We start from the raw sequence: 20,468 nt of genomic DNA, 5'->3' as shown, positions 1-20,468 counted from the left end.
TAAAAAGGACTATGGAGAAATGAAAACCAGAAATGCTCACTGGCTTTCTCCGTGTCACTTGGCAACACTTCTTTCCATCCGAGAGAGTGCAAGATGAAGCAGAAAGTACACGAATGATCCAACAGATGCTCAGACCCTTACACACAAATGCCTGTTAAATTGCTCATAACCTCCTTGGGCCAGCCCTGCCCCATGCCATCCGCCATGATGTTCTGCTATCTTGGCAACACCAATATGCACTGAGATTCCTCACGGAAAATGTGAGTTTAGAAAACGCTGAGTGCCATCAAATTCAAGAAGTGACCTGTTAGGAAGGGTCTTGCCCACGAACACTAATATATGAATACTCAGCAATATTAATGGATTAATGAGTTACCATCTTCTGAAACACTGGGGCCAATTCTTCCTCAGAACTGGACTGGTTACCAAAAGGTCTTGTAGGATGAGAGAATCTAGCTCATTATCCCGAAGCCTAGTGTTCAAGAAAAAGCCCAAATGGTATGCCTCACGCTTTGTTTAAAAATTTCATTCCGGTCCTGAATCTTCACTGCCAAGTTTTAAGTATGAAATGCCATAGAGAGATGTTAAATGTTGGTTGCCTAACAGGAGAGATGAGACATCTGTGGTGATTCATCCAATGGTCTATCTTACTACAGAATTGCTTACAAGGATAACATTACATTAGCTCTAATTAGGCGTTTATCAAGGGTAAATATGCATCCTTAGGGTTTCCAGACAATGAGGCAGTCCCTGTATGCCTGCTGCGTGGAATTCTGGCTGATAAGATGCCTGGGTGACCCCACCAGACACAGTGCCTGCCGTGGTTTGAAATATTTGTCATGGCGAAGCTAGCTTCTCATAAATAGACACAGTCCTAAGGCATAGCTTAAGAGACCGTCGCAATCTTTGCGTTTTCTTATATATTGCTTAAAGATTCTTGGGCATGTGCGCCTTTTGTCTGAACTGACTATTTCTGGCATCTTCTGCAAAAACAGGTTATCTGGTCGTTTTTATTACTTTATACACAACTACAAACCGTCCACCTTCCAAAGTGAAAAGAACTTCTGGGTAAAGCGTAATAAGCCCGGGATGCGAGGGACGGTTACAACAGCTGCTTCCTGAAACAAAATGAGACCACATCCTTCTCCACACTTAGGTCGCCGTACCAGATTGTGAGGCTGCGAGTTTTGTTTCTTATGCAGAGTAAAGAAGTGAGTGATTCACTTTCGTCCCAGGGTGGTTGCCTTTGTCATTTTAAAATTAAACTGAGTTTGAACCTGCCCTGCAATGTTTTTTCTTATTTTATCTTTTAATTGAGTAGAGTCGATCTACAATGTTGTGTTAGTTTCAGGTGTACAGCAAAGTGGTTCACTTATATATATATATATAAAATATATATATATATTATATATATTCTTATATATAATATATATTCTTACATATAATATATATTTCTATATATAACATATATCTACTCTTTTTCATACTCTCTTCCATTATAGGTTATTACAAATATTGAATATAGTTCCCTGTGCTATAGTAGGTCCTTGTTGTTTATTTTATGTATAGTGGTTTGTATCTGCTTAATCCCATACTGCTAATTTATCCGTCCCCCCACTTTCCCCTTTGGTAACTCTAAGTTTGTTTTCTATGTCTGTGAGTCTGTTCCTGTTTTGTAAGTAAGTTGCTTTGTATTACTTTTTTAGATTCCACACATAAGTGATATCATGCGATATTTGTCTTTCTCTGTCTGACTTACTTCACTTAGTATGGTCATCTCTAGGTCCATCCATGTTGCTGCAAATGGCAATATTTCACTCTTTTTTATGGCTGAGAAGCAACCTAAGTGTCCATCCATATACGAATGGATAAAGAAGACGTGGTCTATAGATACAATGGAATGTTACTCCTCCATAACGAAGAATGAAATAACGCCCTGCCTTCTTTAAATGAACTGGGAACACAGATTTTCTAGAGAGGAGTGTAAGGGAGAAAGAAACACCCTGCAGACCTCATAGCTGCAGGGCTGCCAGAAGCCAGTTCCTTCAAATGCCGTGACCGTAACAGGGTGACCGGATGGGTGTCTTTTCCTCAGCAGTGGGGAGTGCAGAACACATGGAAACTTTCTGGAGTTACTGGAATTTTTATGTGGCATCACAGCTGTCTGAATGCTGTATGCCTGGCCAACTGGCTACGTTCGGTCTTTTATCTTTTCAGATCCTTCCCTTAATTTGTATTTGGACGTTGCAAATGATGTTTCAGAATGACTTTAGAATACTGTTACAGCGCCCATAATGTTCCAGCAAAAATTCTATCCTTTATTCGGCCCGGTGCTGAATGCATCCTAAGATGTATGCACACACACACACACACACACACACACATAGACATTATGATGGTTAATTTTAAGTGTCTTGATTGAGCCACAAAGTGCCCAGATATTTGGTCAGACATGATTCTGGGTGTGTCTGGGAGGGCGTTTCTTGATGAGATTAACATTTTTTAAAAACTGAAGTACATTTGATTTACCATGTTGTGTTAGTTTTAGGTGTAAAGCTGGAAGTGATCCAGTTACACACATATATATATGTTCTTTTTCGGATTCTTTTCCATTGTGGTTTATTACAAGATACTAAATATAGTTCCCCAGGCTGTATACAGTAGGACCTTGTTGGGTGAGGTGAACATTTGAATCAGGAGACGGAATGAAGCGCCCTGCCCTTCCCCATGTGGGTGGGCCTCATCCAGTCGACTGAAGTCCTGGGTAGAACGTAAGGATCTGCTCTCCCACAAAAAGGAAGGAACTTCTCTCTGTCTAACTGCCTTCAAACAGGGACATCTGTCTTCTGCCTTCAGACCCAGAGCGGAGTTGACACTATCAACCCTTCTGAGCCTGCACCTTGCTGACTATAGATCTTGTGGCTTCTCAGTTTCCATAACCGCATGAGCCACTTCCCTACAGCAAATCTCCTTATAGATACATCACTACGGTCTGCATGTTTATGTTCTCCAAACTCCGTATGTTGGAGCCCTAACCCCCAAGGTGATGGTATGAAGAGGTGATGAGGTTAGGAGAGCGGTGCCCCCATGAATGGGATTAGTGTCCTTATAAAAGAGACCCCAGAGAGCTCTCTCAGCCCTTCCTCCGTGTGAGGACACAGCAAGAAGATGTCCGTCTATGAACCAGGAATCAGGCTTTCAGCAGACACCAGACCTGCCAGCAGATCTTGAAATCTCACCCTCCAGAACTGGAAGAATAAATGTCTGTTGTTTCTAAACCACCCAGTCTGTGGTACTTTGTTATAACAGCCCAAATGGGCTATACATATATGTATCAAATATGCAATAATAATATATAATATTATATATAATATTATTTTATGTATGTTAATACATATACTTATATATAGACATATATATATGTTATATATATTACATATATATGCCTTATATATTATCACATATAATATGTCCATCTTAAATCTAATATTGAATATAATACATGTTCTCTGGGGAATATATATATATATATTTTTCACAAATTCACACACATAGATCTATATGCGTATACAGATGCAAACATATATTCATTTCCATTTCCAGCTGATATATTACAACCCCAAAGCATGGGCAGGCTAAGACCCCACGTGGAAGGCTGGAGTCTGTGAACAACGGCAGACGGGCATCTACCAGCCGGTAATTTCTTCTCCCTCCCTCTGTTTGAGGGTCAGTTCCTTCTGTCCACTGGGAAGAGGGCGCCTAAGATGGAGCAGTCAGCCTGGCTCATACCCAGAAGCGGTAACCCCGCCTTGCGCTGTCTCTCCCCGCTTCCCTGCCCCGGCCCCTGTTCCCTCTCTGCCACTTCCTTGGACCAGCGCAGCCTCATTGCTTTCTCCCTGCTTTCTGGGGGATCCCACCTAAGACACGGACCCTTGAGCTCACTGAGGCACCGGTATGCACAGTTCATCCCTGAGCTGCACTTCTCATGCCTAGTATTTCTCGAAAATGCTCAGTGGTAATTGGCGAAAGCAGGCACGGTGCTGGGGCAGGACTGATAAAAATGAGAAGCTGCACCCCCTACCTTCACATCGCTCAGAGACCACCGGGCAAACGGGGGATGAGTAGGGAAGTGAGACCAGGGCTATCATGAAATGACAGACAGTGCAAAGAGACCATCTGGGGAGCGTGCCAGGCTCTGTTGGGGGGATGCCAGGGAAGTAGTAGGGAGGGAGGGGGTGAATCTCTGGGGCTGATTCCAAAAGCAGAGGCATGTGTGTCTCAGGGGGAGATGTTTGGGGAGCATTTCTCGGGGCAGAAAGCCGCAGAGGGATGCTGTAAATGAGATTCAGGGCAGGGTAACATCCACGGTGCAGATGTGGCAATGGGTCCTGCAGTGCGGGGGAGAGACACATAGCTGCTGATTCGGGGCCACGGACAGAGACAGAGGTGACACAGGGCGCCGGGAACTTGCAGGCTTCCTGGGCAACTCTCTCATAAGGGACTGATCTTTGGGAACTGAACAAGCCTCTAATGCACCCTGTGTCAGGGTCTTCCCCAAATTATCTATTCGAACACCCTTAGTCTCCTCAAGAGAGAGGCAAGGACACTCGGGGTGGCAGGACGTAGCAATGGGAAGCAGAGGAATTGAGTTCAGGCTCCAAACAGCCCAGTCGGGGGCCAAGCAGCAAAGACAGCGGAGCAAAGACCCCGAGGTCACCTCACCTCACGGACACACCAAAATCACAACCCTGCAGAACAGCCATTGATGAAAAAGACCGGAACCTTCCAGAAAAGATCTTCTACAAACTAAAGACAAAACAGCCAAGTCTGTTTGTTTTCTGCCCTGAATCTGAAAGGGTTCCAGGAGCTTCCTCCCTCCGGGATCAATCGTATGGACCTAGTTTGGGTTGGGTCACCACCTCTTGATCAATAAGCCCCGCAAATGATGGTGACAGCAAAAGACGGTCGTAGAGAAGCTACTCGTGAATCAAAAAGATCCTTTCAACGATGGGGAATTAACCAGGGGGTGGGAAGCCACCCAGGACTGGCTAAAACTAGTTTACTGCGCCTAAAACGAACTTATTTTTTGTGTGAACTGTTGGCGATCTTCAAAAGAAGATATGCAGTGATGTGAAGGTAAAGAATAGACAAAACAAGCATGGATCCACCAGCCGCTTCAAACATCGAGAACATTTCCAAATCGTTATTACTCTCTGGGATCCCCTTTCCTTTCAATGCTCCTCGAGAACCACTCCCCCCAGAGTTAAGTATTTTCCCAAATTTTTTTGCGCAATAAGAAAATAGTAATGACTTCGCCGAAGGTCTGTGTATTTCTCAACAACATATTAGTATTCCATTCTGCTTGCTTTATTCATTGATAGCACACTGTCTGGTCTCCTGTACTCTATTCTCTCAACTGTGCATTTCTAAAATGCATGAGGACGTTGCCTGTATATTCAGTCAACTTGCTTCACTTTTGTACAATATTCCATTGTCGATCACTTCACACTCTATATATCTGCTCTCCTGCCAGCAGACACGAGGGCTGTCTGCAGGTTGCAGTATGAGAGGCATTACTCCTGAGAGCACGCTTATACACGGACACGCATGCAAGACATTCTCTAGAGTTTCTACCGATGAGGGGAACTTCTGAGTCACCTTCAGCTTTTCAAGAAGGCGCCAAATGGATTTCCAAAGCGATTGTACCAACGTACAGTCCCGGCAGCAAGGGATGAGTCCTGTCACTGCTTGCATACGCATCAACGGAGGGTTTTATCCATGGGCAGAGGCTACTAACTGATCCCAAAGCAAATTATCCCTCTTCTCAGCTTGGCATCACCTCCCAGCTGGTCTCAGTATTTGATGTGTCTGTGTGGTTGAGCTCCGGCTCGAGGAATGTGAATAGAAGGATGCACACCATGGAAACCTCCCATGGGTAAGCGTGTACGTGTTTTCTCTCTTCCAGCCGTGCGGCACTGAAGCGACGGCAACAAAAGACACCAACAGCAACAAACCAACAAATGTAAGCAGGGGTACCTTGGGAGGCAGGTGTTGCTGACGGCAGAGGACCAGTTTGGCCAGGAACCTGGATCTCTCACTCACCGCCGGGAAGAAATCTCCTCAAGTAGGAACACCTGCAAAGGACGAGTCATTTAAAATAAACAAACTGTGGCTGCGTTAAGTCTACGAAATTCTCCGGGGTCTTTGTCAAGGCAGTTCGCCTTACTCTCAGCGGCACAGCCCCTGACGTCTCAACGGGATCAGCCTCCTGCATCTCCAGTGACAGCGCAGCCAGTGTGCGTTTCTCATTTTCAAACACGATTGGTTGACTTTTCAGCTGTTTACTCACCTGCGTGATTCCGCTTCCGGGAAGCCCGAATCTTCTTGTCTTTTGCTCACCTAGAGAATGTAAAATAACTGTAAGAAAATATGAGAATATGCAGATGCGTGTATATAAACAGCTGTAGACTTCTACAGCTACCCTACATAGGGGGTATAGGAGTATGTGTAACAAACATATTTAGAAATGTGGCAATCTGGGACACTTTTCAGGATTTAGCTCTTTCATATCAGGGCCTTTTAGAATATCTAGGGAGCCCCATGTTCTGAGGGACATATATTTGTGCCCTGATTATGAAGGGCTTTACGGTGGTATACAGAATTTCACGTGGGTATTCATTCATGCCCCTTCGAATCTTAAAATCAAAAAAAAAATTCCAAAGATTAAAAACCCATTAGCAAAAAAAAATAAAAAAAAAAAAAACAAAAAAAAAACCCATTAGCCTTATTGTAACTACATGTTCCTTGGTGACAGCCAGCCTCTAGACGAACACAGTCCTGTAGAAGTTTCTGCAGTGCTGGAATAACGTTCTATGCTGTGCCATCCAACATGGCGGCTACCCAGCACTTGCTTGAAACATAGCTGGTATGACCAAGGAAGTAAGGTTTTAAGTTGTCTTTTATTTTAAATCATTTACATTTAGTTAGGCAGGGAGGACTACTGGCTACTATGTTGGGCCACTGGAATACGTCTCTAGACCCTTCCCACTCAACACATGGGCCACCGGGCATCTGCATCGCCTGGGTGCCAGCCACGAATGGATGTTCTCAAGTCTCGCCTCGGACCCACCATGTCAGACTCACACGTGAGCACGTTAAAGTCTGAGAATACCACGTTAGAGCTGTTTCACACAGATATCCCATTTTTCTTCTCTTTCCCGAATCTGTCCCAAACAAAGCACGGTGGTGTCCTCCCATCACCCAATGACAAGGACACCACCCACGCCTCCACCTGCAACTCCTTCAAATTCAGCTCGTCAGTGCTCAAGATAATCAAGCTATTCCTCATTTTGTTTCTAAAATGAAAGCAAAACAGGCTGCACGATTTTTGCACTGTTGTATAGCACCACGTGGTACCTGACGTAGAACGGGGAGACGCTTAGTATTGTTTCTGTAAGAAAATGACACCCAGTGAATAACTGGTTTAAGCGAGCACCCATACGCTACAGATTTCCAACACCAAGCACACTGTTAATGAAAACAAACACATCGCGGCGTGGTCCTTTCAGATGAACCGTTGCCGAGCCTTCTCCCATGACGGCGTGCATCTGATGCCTAAGGCAAAAGCATCTCCTATAAAAATTCTACCACCCACCTTATCACAGTTTTCACAGTCACACACGGTTAAACTTGACTGCACCTGACATGGAATTATCCTTCTGCCCAGAAAGGCCTTTAATACATGATGTTTGATCACTATAAAGGCCAGGTTGCTTTTATGTCAGTAGCAGTTTGGAGGAAAACCATTCAATGGAAGAATAACTGGGAGGTGGGGTGGGCAATTACTCTCGGAATAATCATGGGCAACAATTCTGTAGCACCTACTGTGTGCCAGCATGAGACTAAAAGTCTGACGTGCATTAACACCTTGGATCCAGCATGACCAGCGGGCTCAGTACCAGGTGGGAGAAACCCAAGTGTCACAGTGGGTTTGGGGAGAAGTGGCTGGGCTGGGTATTGCTTTGTTGGTAGATTCTCTAAGGTTTACCATTATTCAGATCAGGACAGAAAGAAGGGAATCAATAAGCACCCACTTCCAGATTTTGACTTGAATAATTATGTATATATACAGTTGACCCTTGAGCCACACAGGTTTGAACGGCATGGGTCCACTTCTAAGCACATTTCTTCCACTAAGTATGTACGACAGTACCACACGATCCAAGTTAGCTGAACCCTCGTATATGGAGGAGCCATGGACACAGAGTACTGACTCTAAGTTATACTCGAATTTTTGGTGCTCTGAACCTCCACGTGGCTCAAGGTTCAACTACAGTGGGACCATTCTCAGAAGGGGGAAACTGGAGGGTAAGAAGAGATTTGGAGGATTTTTTTTTTTAGAACGGGGTCGGGGGGTGGAGAGTGTAAGCCCAAGTTCTCAAATGATTAGAACAAAGCCGTCCTACCCCCGAGCTGCTCTAAATGATCAGAAGGTGGAAAATACCACAAATAAGGTAATGTGCCCAGGTCGGGTGTTCTCTTTTAGAGAGAGGTCGACCACCATTTTCGTCCTGGATTTATCCTCTTTGTCAACGGCTGTGAGAATCTTTCATGCATTTCTCAGTGGTTCACCTGTTCCCCATGGAGCCCATCTGTTCTCAGAAGACAAGTTGGGTTCCACGATGCCAGAACTGGTGGCCAAGGAGGGTGGTCCCTGCTGCTCCCCTAAATCTCCACAGAGACAGGGTTGTCTGGCTCCAGGCTCTTATCCCAGCAAGTTCAACTCTGGCTTGTCATGATTCAGCTCCAATCAGACACACCTGGGAGCTTCTGGTAGAAGGAGACGTCTAAGCCACGGACAACCCACCATGCTTGATGTATCCACTGTAGGTGTCATCAGATGGATACAGGTGTTGGCTGTCCAGTTTGCATACCCCACGGCCATGCTACCACTGGGGTCCTGCCACCCGCTAGCCAAGCTTCCATTTCTTCCGAACCCAGGCTATTTAGAGAGAATCACAGAGCATATATGTCAACCCCAATCTCCCATATATCCACCATTGGCACTATGTATAAAATAGATCACGAATGAGAACCTACTGTGTAGCACAGGGAACTCTACTCACCGCTGTGTGGTGACTTAAATGGGAAGGGGATCCAAAAAAGATGGGATACAGGTATACGTAGAGCCGATTCACTTTGCTGCACAGCAGAAACTAACACAGTACGGTAAAGCAACTCTACTCCCATAAAAATTAAAAAAAAAAAAAAACACAAGAGAGAGAGAGACTCATGGAGATTTCCTCTCCAGATGGTTCCAATCTTCCTCATGCCTCACTGGGTTGGCTCATTGCCCGTGGGCATCGTTTCATTCCATTGGGGGTTGGGGGCGGGTCACCCTGGGTACCGTGGAGGCCCAGAGAAGCGATGTATGCCGGCGGGGCGAGTCTAGGGCAGGATCCTGGAAGAGGAGATGGGTTTTTGTGAGCTGAGCATTGCAGGATGGATGTCGGCAGGACACATTCTAACATTTATAGACCATTTCCAAAATGGTAGATCGGGTGAGTCCTCACTCCTATGTGTTTTGTGAAGAGGCTAGACATTAAGAAATGGTTGTAGAATGAAGTGAGTGTTTATGGATGGCAAATGTACAGAGATAGTGGTCCACGTGCATGCCTGCCCAGCTGCCACATCTGGAATATAGGACTGGTGAGGAATACAACCAGAAAAGTGATTGTCAGTTGATGACAGCAGAGGGGGAGGTGATGCTGGGGAAAGAGAAATCCCCCTGATGGATCCTGAAAGGCTTATAGATATTACTATAAATAGGCACATAGACAATTTTTTTTCTGAACTCTATATACGCCGCTGGGTATGAAATAGATATCTAGTGAGAACCTGCTGTATAGCACAGGGAACTCTACTTGGTCCTCTGTGGTGACCTGGATGGGAGGGAAATCCAAAAGGGAGGGGACACGTGTATACATACATACAGTGGGGCCACTTGGCTGTGCAGCAGGAGCTAGCACAACATTGTAAAGCAACTGTACCCCAATGAAAAAATACATATTAAAAAAATAAGTACAGAAAAGAAAAAAAAAGTACCTGGGAAAGGAAACTTAAATGCATATGACTGAACGAAAGAAGCTAATCTGAAAAGACTACCTACTGTGTGCTTCGAACTCTATGACATGATAAAAAAAGAGACAAAATATGGAGACAGAAAAAAAGATCAGTGATTGCCAGGGTCTAGGGGAAAAAGGGAAATGAACAGACAGAGCACAGAAGATGCTTTAGGGCAGTGAAACTACTCTGTATGATGATAAAATGATGGACACATGTCACCATACATTTGCCCAAAGCCACAGAATGTACACCACCAAGAGCAAACCCTAATGTAAACTACAGACTTGGGGTGATAAATGTCAATGGGTTCATACATCTATTTTAATTTTACAAATGTACCACTGGGTACATCCATCACATCTATCTATCTATCTATCTATCTATCTATCTATCTATCATCTATCTATCTATCCATCCATCCATCCATCACTTCTATCTATCTATCTATCTATCTATCTATCTATCTATCCACCCATCCATCCATCACTTCTATCTATCCATCCATCCATCCATCACTTCTATCTATCTATCTACCTACCTACCTATCTATCCATCCATCCATCCATCACATCTATCTATCTATCTATCTATATCTATCTATCTATCTACCTATCTATCTATCCATCGAGAGAGGGAGAGAAGTTATTTTAAGGAATTGGCTCACATGATTCTAGGGCTGGCAAGTCCAAAATCCCCAGGGCAGGCCAGCAGCCTGAAAATTCAGTAAGAGTTGATGTTTCAGTCGTACGTCCAAGTGTCATCAGGGCAGCAAGATAAGGCCCACCACATTACAGCAGGTCATCTGCTTTACTCAAAGGCTACCGATGCAAATGTTCACTCCAGGTATAAAATATCTTCCCAGAAACATCTAAACCGTTTGACTGGTCACTGTGGCCTGGCCAAGTTGACAGATAAAATTATCCATTGCAGGCTGTATTTAAACAAAGCCACTTAACGCAGGCATGTCTGATGGTCTGACCCAACTCCAGCAGGTGATTTCAGCTCAGCAATCTAACGTTCTAATTAAGTCCAGTTGCAGACAGATAAAAGCAAGTCCTTGTTGTTTGGACATTACGAGGACAGGATCAGCATCTGTTTTCTCCATCTGCCCCCTTCCTTGTCCGCAAGGCCACAGTAGCTGTACTAGCAGGGGAATCAGACTGAATGGGTGAATTGCCTTGGGATTCATTTTATTAACGGCACCACCTTTAGCCACCAGCTTCTCAAACCTCTTCACCTCCCTAAATCTTAACTTCCTCATGTGGAAAATGAGGATTCTATCAGCCTCCACACATAGAAGCATTTAGAGCTTCAAACGTTCTGCTTTTAGAACAACGTCTGGGATACTGGAGGACCAGGCTGGATGGCTCACAGACAGGAACGACAGCACCAGGCTCCATGGAGTTAAGAGAAGCACCCAGAGCCCCTCAGACCTTTGCGTGGAAACAGCACACTGTCACCCCACTCTGCAGTCTCCGTGACACCAAGGCTGGAGAGTGGACCCTGCCCCAGCATCTCCAGAGGACCCCACCGCATGGTGCTAGCCAGGAGATGTGTACTTCATGGTGAGCCTTTCTAGCTCCTCTCTGGGACTCCTGCAATGACGGTGGATGCACCTGGAGGAATCTGGCTCAGGGGACAGCCCCAGCTGCGAAGTATCCTGGGACACGGATCAGTCACTTTCAGTCCTCTCTTCTGCAGGTGAGCAAGTAGGAAGGGGTTTCCAGCTTGTAGATGGCAGATGGTGGGACTTCTGGGTCTCCATTATCATGGGAGCCAATTACTCGTAAACAATTCTCTCTCTCTCTGTAGATAGATAGACACACAGATAATAGATAAGTAGATAGATGACAGATAGATAGGTCAATAGATGACTGACAGAGCAATGGATTAGATAGACAATATTACATAGACTGAGATGGGTAGATAATAGACAGACATACAGACTAGACAGAAAGATGACAGGTGATACAGATATAGATATATAGATATAGATAGATATCCGATGGGTTCTGTTTCCCTGCAGAATGCTAAAACAGGTCATCTATACTAGCAGATGGCGAACAATAACCCGTAGATTAATAACGCATCAAATAACCCAGCAGATCGTGCCAGCTGCCTGTTTCTGTGTACGAGCGAAGAGTAAGTATGTACTTTTTAAATGGTTGGGGGAAAAAGTCAAAAGACATGAAAGAAGTCAATATTCTGTGAGACCTGAAAATTATGTGAAGTTCAGATCAATAAAGCTTTATTGGAACACAACCAAGAGCATCCGTTTAGGCACCGCGTGTATCTGTGTACCCGTTGCAAGGCCGAGATGAGTAGCTGAGACGACGTGTAGGGCCGAGAAAGCCCCCAATATTTCCTCCCTGGCTCTGTACAGACGACGGGTGCCAAGCCGCGCTCTACGTCTCTGAGGAGAAGCCAAGCAAAAACCTTAAGAAACCATTAGCTGTGCAGTCTCTGTGATGTTGCGATGACACCTTATTCTGCAGAAGTCTCCTATGGAAGATTCCGCAGACATCACCTCCCGATGCTTTTCTGAGGGTTTTCCACCTTTGAGGACACCTTGTCTGTAAGGCCCACGCCATCCTTGACAGCCCCAGCTGTCTCCAGTAATGGGTGTGTCCCTAAAGAGATCCCATTTCCCCTCTAACGAGCCCCGCACAGCCCTGCTCCGCACAGCTTTCAAGGCGCTGAGTCATCTCCTTCTGGAAAACTCAGTCCATTATCTTTCCTTCTGCAAAGCAGCCAGGCCATGTCAACTCCCTGCCAAGCTCCCACAAACTGAGATAATCATAATTGCTAAATGGATTACCATAAATACCAGTTTTGCAAGAGCAGAAACCCAACAGCAGCTGTTACCCCGAAGCGCATTCCAGAGGACGGCATCGTGGGTGATTTCATAGTGCTTTTAGGTGGTGATTTATGTGGAAACAACTCCGAGAAGTGAGCTGAAAGGATGTAGGCAGGCGGGATCATGGAAACAGTCATGGCGTTTTGAAGAAAAGAAAAGATCGAGAGCAAGTGTCGTCTCTCTGGCTTTTGGGCTTCTCTGCTCCCAGACGAGGGGAGAAGTACTGAGAAGCATTGGACTCACGTCACCTCTTGATCTTAGCAGGTGGCACATATGTAGTGTCATCTCATGCTAGGATAGGATGGGTTCTCCTCCCAGAATCCCGAGGATGACAGCATCGTCTCCTTGGTAAATGCAGCCCTTGGTAGTGATTCCAGATACGAGAGGGTGAGGGAAGAAAAGAATTATTGGTTCCCTCCAACTCCAACGGGAGATATACTTTTATTTTTATATTGCATCTTTCCACTCCGGAAGATGCCATTGGGGTCAAAGGAAAGGAACAATTTCGGGTAAGAGCCATCAGCACCATACAGACCTGGCAACTGGACACCCTCTCACCAGCAAGGGATGGTCTTGGGCCAGTTTCCAAGGCTGAGGGTGAATGCAAACCCAAGCACGGCTGCAGAAGTCGAGTGACTCATGGGAAAAACACATGCGTTTGTGCAAATATGCATGTGTCTGCCTGCCTCCCCATCACATGCCTTACAGGTACTGTGTCTATTGCTTAAGAATACGCAGGACAAAATAAGATAACATTAGATAACTGAATGCAATTGTCTGACGCCTGTGACTAGCCTCAAGGAGAGTCTGGAGGTCCAAGGAGGGGAGTGGGTGCGGCTATGGATTCAGCAAGATTACCCAGGGGGTGGTAATCGCTCAGCGCAATGGGTATTTGAGGGATACGATATACTCTTCTCCCTGCTTTTGTATATGTTTGCAATTCTCCAAACAAATATAAATTTAATCTGACCATCACAAAGATTTTAGAAGGCAGAGTATTTATTTATTTAATTTTTAAACGGTTTGTTGGCGTGTAGTTGATTTACAATGTTCTGTCAGGTTCAGGTGTACCGCAAAGTGGATCACTTATACGTACACATGTACCTTTTCTTTTTCAGAGTCTTTCCCCATAGAGGTCATTACAGAGTACTGAGTGGAGTTCCCTGTGCTCTACAGTAGGTCCTTATTAGTTGTCTGTTTGGTAGATAGTACTGTGTGTGTGTGAATCCCAATCTCCCAATTTATCCCTGTCCCTCAGAAGACAGAATATTTATAAATGTACTCTTCCCTCAACCCCTTCACCTGCAATGTCTTTATGTCCCTGTCCACCACAAGGACAAGATTTTTAAAAATAATTGAGTTCTGAGCTTCTTGGCAGCCAAAGGAAAAAGTGATACCTCTTCTGTTCTGTGAATAACCATTTCCCAACAATTCTCCCTGGGAAGAGAAGCTGTTCCAGTCGTATCTCTGAGTCATTAATCCCCAAAATGTTTTCAATAGTTCCCCCACAGGGAACACAGTGACATAACTTGGAAATGCACTCTGCTATAAATATTTTCATTTTAACACCCAGTGCGTACTAACAAAGTGCTGTGCAGAGGTAGCAGTTCTGTGAAGAACTACAACAGCAGTGGTCTAAGAACTCAGCTTTGGCGTGGTCCAGGGTGAGTTGAAAGTAACACCTATGCTATCTACGAGCCATGGTCCTTCAAGCCAACCTCCCCAAACATCGCATCTTTCAGGTGGTTGGCTGACCCAAATGAATGGCATTTTAACGTCGTATCGTCTGGCAAAGGCATGGAAAAATCCACATTTTCTGTGCCTGGGTAAGGGCCGATGCATAAACCCCAATAACTGACCATGGAAACAGGATGGTTATACATCTGTCATGGGGGCTCATGGCAGACTGGGTGGTGAGCGTCCCTCAGTATAGCTGATATCGTCCCTATAAATGAAAGTTCTCTCCACATTATGCTAAGCGAAATAAGACAGACAGAGACAAATACTGTATGATATCACTTATATGTGGAATCTAAAAAATACAACTAGTATTAGTGAATAAAACAGAAACAGAAGCAGACTCACAGATACAGAGAATAAACTAGTGGTTCCAAGTGGGGAGAGGGAAGGGGGGAGGGGGAGGATAGGGGGAGGGGATTAAGAGGTACAAACTATGATGTAGAAAATAAGCTACAGGGATATATTGTACGGCACAGGGAATATACCCACTATTCTACAATAACTATAAATGGAGTATAACCTTGAAAAATGGTGAATGACTACATTGTACAACCTGTAACTTATATAATATTGTACATTAACTACACTTCAATAAAATAATAAAGTTAAATTTTGAAAAGTCCTCAAACATTTGAGCGAAGGAAATGCTTCAAATTCAGACTTAGAATTCAGCCATACAAATATTTCCATCACTCTCCCATAAAACATCTGGATTTGAGCAATGCACTCTCTTTGTGAAGTATCAAGACGTATTTCATGCAAAGATACTTTGAAGCAATGAGAACCGCTGTATGGCACTTCCTTACTTACCTCTACCTGCCATGGAAACAGGGCTCTGGTGCCTGGGCTGCTTCCCACGGTAAAACTGATCCCTTTGAGTCCTATCTCCTGGGGGCGGGGTGAGAACATTAAGTGAGATGTTTTTAAACTACATCCGGAATAGGTCAGATGGCTTAATAGTAATCACATAGTAATTGATTATTACATCAACAGTAAAACAAAGAACCAAATTTAGCCATGACCATAAGCGCTGGTCAAAGGTAGCAGGGCACTTATATGGGCTCCCACGGGCTTCTCTAGAAGCCGACTGTATTGTAAATTCCCACTCCCTCTGAATCCTTGTGATTGAGAAGCTCACACAAGTGAAATTCACCTTCTGTCCCCTATCAGAGAGAACGCTTTCACAAACTCAAAAAACTGGGTTAAAAGATGTATTCCAGGGACTCTGAACAGTAATAGGAAGGTGGAATAAAATTAAATACCCAGTGGGTATTTATAATGCTGACTGAATTACTGCAAGATATTCTACAGAACAATAACAAAATTGAATATAGTTGTGTACACAAATGAATACGGGTAACCATGACCCTGGAGCAGGTCAAATGTAAGTGTGATTGCGAATCACACACCTTTAATGAAAAGGGTAGGTGAGGCCACATCTCAGCTCCATCTCCTATGGCTGTGTCCCCCTTCCTCAGGTAAATGGTGACTCCATCAGGTGCTTTTTCACCTGAAGAATGAGAATAATGGCAGAATCATTGAGGGTATTATGTGTGAATGATTTACTGGGGAGATGATAGATAGATAGAAAGATAGACAGACATATAGAAGGATGGATAGAGAGATAGGTAGGTAGATAGACAGACAGACATATAGAAGGATGGATGGATAGATAGGTAGACAGACAGACACAGACATATAGAGGATGGATGGATAGATAGGTAGACAGACAGACAGACAATCAGACATACAGAAGGATGGATGGATAGATACATAGATAGATACATGGATGGATGGATAGATAAACAGATAGAAAGATGGATGGAGAGAGAGACAGACAGACAAATAGAGGATGGATGGATAGATAGATACATAGACAGATACATGGATGGATGGATGGAAAGATAGATACATCAGATAAATGACAGGTGATAGGTGGAGAGATAGATATGAACAGATGAAAGATTTACAGATTCGATAGATGTTAGATAGATGATAGAACAGATAAATGATTGGTGGATGGATAGATAACAGATACATAGATATGGATAGAGGAAAGATTGATAGATTTGATAGATGACAGTAGATAGATGATTGATAGATATGAAACACTGGTAGATGATAGATAGCTACAATAATATGTATTACATATTATATGAATTTATGCTTATACCCACACCCATGCAGTTGAATTTCTCATGTAGAGTAACCCAGCAATTAGAGGACAGCCATTTCAAGTGAGTTAAAAATTGCAATTTCTGGGCTTCCCTGGTGGCACAGTGGTTAAGAATCTGCCTGCCAACGCAGGGGACACGGGTTCGAGCCCTGGTCCGGGAAGATCCCACATGCCGCGCAGCAACTAGGCCCGCGAGCCACAACTACTGAGCCCGTGAGCCACAACTACTGAGCCTGCGCTCTAGAGCCCACGAGCCACAACTACTGAGCCCGTGCGCCACAACTACTGAAGCCCGCGCGCCTACAGCCCATGTTCCGCAACAAAAGAAGCCACTGCAATGAGAAGCCCGCACACCGCAACGAAGAGTAGCCCCCGCTTGCCGCAACTAGAGAAAGCCCACGTGCAGCAACGAAGACCCAACGCAGCCAAAAATAAATAAATCAGTTAATTAAAGAAAAATTGCAATTTCTACATGTAAGTGTCGTATATCAAATTAAAAAAACCTTATTCTTTAAAAATTCTCGGTTTGCTAGCACACTCACTTCAGAAAAACTGATGACCTTCCCCATAAATAGTAACAACACCTTTGCAAGGAACGCACAGCCCCTCTGCGAGAGGGGACTTCATTCCACCTCCTTTTGTGTCGCGCTTGCCTAGAGCAGATGACCACGTTCTTCTCATTTGCTCTTCAGGGGAAATGCACTTACGCTGTTAATAAATGAACTCTAGCTTTCCACACTGAAAGCATCTGGAGGTCCAACGTGTTTGGAAAATTATTTTCAAGGCTGACCTCTCCCACGGCAGACAGCTTTGGCGGAGGCTGTGGTTAGGTGCCAGTCATTGCTCAACTGATACGCCAGATGGATGATGAACGGTGTGCTTTCCACCATGGGGAGAAGCAGTGACCTACATCTAAAGATGGAGCATTTGTTTCCAGTTTCTGCTGGTGACCTGCCTCGATCTCTCAGGCTTTTTAGAGCTTTCTGGTTCCGAGGCAGGGTCCAGGCAGGGCGGGGGTCCGGATAGGCAAGCATTGCCTGGATGGTCAGGATTCGGGAATCCCAGGGGCAACCTCACGGCTCTACCCCCAGCACGTGTTAGGAAAGGATTTCCCGCTTCATGTTCTGCTGTGGACCTTCGTCCCCCCTTTTCAAACCTGCTGTGTATCTGAAGAAAATGAAAACACTAATTCAAAAAGATCCATGCACCCCCATGTTCACAGCAGTGCTATTTACGGTAGCCAAGATGTGGAAGCAAGCTAAGGGTCCATCGACAGAGGAACGGATAAAGAAGATGTGGTACCTATATACAATGGAATACTACTCAGTCATGAAAAGGAATGAAATCATGCCATTTGCAGCAACATGGATGGACCCAGAGATGATCATACTAGGTGAAATAAGTCAGACACAGAAAGACAAATATTCCATGTTACCACTTATATGTGGAATCTAAAAAGAAAATAAAACAAATGAATGACTATAACAAAACGGAAGCAGACTCACAGATACGGAGAACAAACTAGTGGTTCCCAGTGCAGAGAGAGAATGGGAGGAGGGGCAATAGAGGGGTAGGGGATTAAGAGGTACAAACTACTATGTATAAAACAGATAAGCCATGGGGATATATTGTAGAACATGGGGAATACAGCCAATATTCTATAATAACTACAAACCTTTAAAATAGTGAGTGACTGCGCTGTGCACCCAAAATGAATATAATATTGTAAATCAACTATACCTCAATAAAAAAATTAAATAATAAATAAATAAAAGCAAAAAAAAAATCTAACCTTGACTGGATGGATTTTCAGACAAGGCTGAGTTCTGAAGGTGACAGTCTGCAAAGATTTCTTCTCCAAATCAGGTCACATTCCCCAGTTCTAGAGACAGAGACCTGCTATCTCTGGAGACACTGATTCAGGCTATGATAGGAAGAAGTTGTTACGATTTTGAGGGGTGATGTTTTTTTAATGACTACTCTGGAAGAGTGGGAATGCGGATGCATCGTGACCACCCGGTGAATGCCATTTCTTTGCTGGAAGGGAAACAAGCAGTGTTTGCTAGAATGAAAACGAACCTTGGGAGTTTTCCCTTTCAGAGTTTATAGATATCTCAGAGAGGTCCCAAGAGGTTAGAGGGACAAACTGGGGCCAGACGCCCAGCCGACGTTTCCCCCATTCATGGTGCCTCTCCAAGAGAAAATGAAGTTATCTTTTACAGTGGACGATTCGCCTACATTATCCTGAGCCCTGGCGCATCCATCCTCTTCCATTTCTGTTCCGCTCTGCTCTCTCCTGGAAGGCAAGATGAAAGGGACCTTGGGACAAGCGCATGGGTCCAAAACGTTAGTTGGTCAGAAAAGCCAAACAAATATCAACTCTCCCAGAAAGAAGAGAAAATCTTTCACGGCCACTGAAACATGGCGGTGGAGATGACTTCAAGATAACTAGCTTCTCCCAAAGTAGTATTACTCCCGTAGTAGCGTTAGTAAACATTCTTACTAAAGTAAGAAATATGAACAAGTCCTAAGGGATTCTGACAGAACTTCAGGGGATGAACTGTATTTTCTTTTTTTTTAAATTTTCACATCTGGAACTTCCAGAATCTGTCCATTTAGCATATTTGGACACATATGCAGCCTCTCCATATGAATTCAAGATGCTGTGATTAAGCGTCATATGCTTTGCTCTCGTAACTTGACAAAAGACACTACATTACAGAGGATGGAACATTTGATGGAAACAGTGCAGAATCCCTTTTTATTAACTTTCCTATATGTTTTCATATCTCCAGATAATTTTCCCAAAGACACAGGTTATTTTCTTTCTTTCTTTCTTTTTTTTTTTTTTTAGTAATAAAGTGTTTCACTTATACCCTTAGGTCTCTCATAAACGCCTTTGGTGATGAGAAAGAAACTTTCCATCATTAACGAAAAGCATATGGTGAGGTTTAGATGACATCAATCTGATGCCTGTAGAAAGATGGGACATCGGGAGTTCTGTGAAGTTAAAAGGGAAATGCATGGAAGAGGGTAGAAAGCCATCAATGAGAATGTCCTGTCATTCTATCAAGGGACGTGAAGAAATGCTAATAAGAATGGGGACAGCTTTCAGGGACGTTGTCATCTTTATGCCAGCAGCTTCACTCAAGGCGCACTCCGTCCATCTTAGATGCAGCGCTGGTGCCGTATCTTCACGAGAAGCGGCACCTCCAGCGTGAGTGTCCAGTTGTCCCTCCCAAACTCCATCCTCTCCACTCTTTCCAGTCTCCCCATCTGGCCCCTTCGTAACTCATGTCTTGACCGCAGACATCTCCTGCCTCTCCCACCACAGCTGTCCACCCACTCCTCTCTGCGTGAGGCATTTTCCTGACATTCTCTCCCGCCCTTTCTTCTCCTTTGCTTCCACCAACGTGACATAAAAATGCCAGATGTCAGGTGCGGCTGGGCATTTTTCAAAGGAAAAAAGAACTGGCAGGCATCCTCAGACATTCCCGAGACCTCCCTCCTCCTTCCCTGAAGCTACTGTCCCCATCTTTCCCCTTCCTGTCCCCACCGAATGTTCTCGAA

General features: G+C 44.4%; 1 protein-coding gene across 1 annotated transcript in view; it reads right to left on the bottom strand.

The window, feature by feature from the left end:
- Positions 1 to 4,538: 4,538 nt before the first annotated feature.
- The window catches only part of PRKX (protein kinase cAMP-dependent X-linked catalytic subunit), a 148,311-nt gene continuing 132,381 nt past the window's right edge, over positions 4,539 to 20,468 (bottom strand). The window contains exons 9-12 of the transcript XR_002642993.3: positions 16,132 to 16,232; positions 15,533 to 15,610; positions 6,350 to 6,399; positions 4,539 to 6,134 (exon numbers count right to left, since the gene is read on the bottom strand). The gene's annotated coding sequence lies outside the window, so the exon portion shown is untranslated. The remainder of the gene's footprint in view (positions 6,135 to 6,349; positions 6,400 to 15,532; positions 15,611 to 16,131; positions 16,233 to 20,468) is intronic.

This window comes from Delphinapterus leucas, chromosome X (assembly GCF_059928025.1).
Source record: "Delphinapterus leucas isolate spDelLeu-1000000601 "Yukka" chromosome X, BTC_Dleu_Yukka2, whole genome shotgun sequence".
Lineage (NCBI taxonomy): Eukaryota > Metazoa > Chordata > Mammalia > Artiodactyla > Monodontidae > Delphinapterus > Delphinapterus leucas.
Note: the sequence above shows the minus strand (reverse complement) of the source record. Positions and strands in the feature narration are given on the sequence as shown.